This window comes from Otolemur garnettii, unplaced genomic scaffold (assembly GCF_000181295.1).
Source record: "Otolemur garnettii isolate 467f Iridium unplaced genomic scaffold, OtoGar3 scaffold00011, whole genome shotgun sequence".
NCBI classification, from domain to species: domain Eukaryota; kingdom Metazoa; phylum Chordata; class Mammalia; order Primates; family Galagidae; genus Otolemur; species Otolemur garnettii.
Genome location: NW_003852406.1, coordinates 11,761,912 through 11,762,763, shown reverse-complemented (window position 1 = coordinate 11,762,763; position 852 = coordinate 11,761,912).

The window sequence follows — 852 nt, the reverse complement described above, 5'->3', positions numbered from 1 at the left end:
GCCCGGTGGCTCCTGCCTGTAATCCTAGCACTCCGGGAGGCAGAGGCGATTGGATTGCTTGAGCTCATGAGCTTGAGACCAACCTGAGCAAGAGTGAGACCTTGTGTCTACTAAAAATAGAAAATTAGCCAGGTGTTGCAGTGGGACACCTGTAGTCCCAGCTACTTGGAAGGCTGAGGCAGGAGGATTGTTTGAGCCCGAGAGTTTGAGGTTGTTGAGCTGTGACACCACTGCACTCTACACAGGACATCAGAGTGCAGTGTTGTTTGTCTCAAAAACAAAACAAAACAAACAAAAGAAAATGAAAGAGAGGTAGAATTAATAAGTTCACTTGGATAAAGGCGTACACCAGGACTTTCCCAGGTCTACCAGGATCTAAGGACAAATGGTCACTTTAAGGACAATGTACCTCTCTAAGGTGGGGACAGAGTGAGGGAGGGCTTGAAGGGATTCTTCATGAAATTATAGGCTGCATCATATGATCACACATTACATACTAGACTCAAACTGTGAATTAGTGGGTTCTGTTTTGAGCATCTAAGATAAGTGTTGCCCTTAAAGCATCAGACTTCACTGTAATCTCTATGCCTCAAGAAAACACAACAGAGACAAAGACCCAGAGGGGCATAACTGACAAGAGCTGTGGCTCCTGACATTTTGACTGTTCTGGCATCTTTGAGAATTCAAAGAAAGCTCTTATCTCTCATGAAGAAAAGGACATACGCCTCAGACAGTCTCCACACTTGGCATGCAGTTCAGCGGCTGTGTTCCCTCCGATCCCACCCAGGGCCCCAGGTCTGAATCCCTGACCTAGAACACAAGGGATGCTGAGGGAAGAAGGAATCCACATTG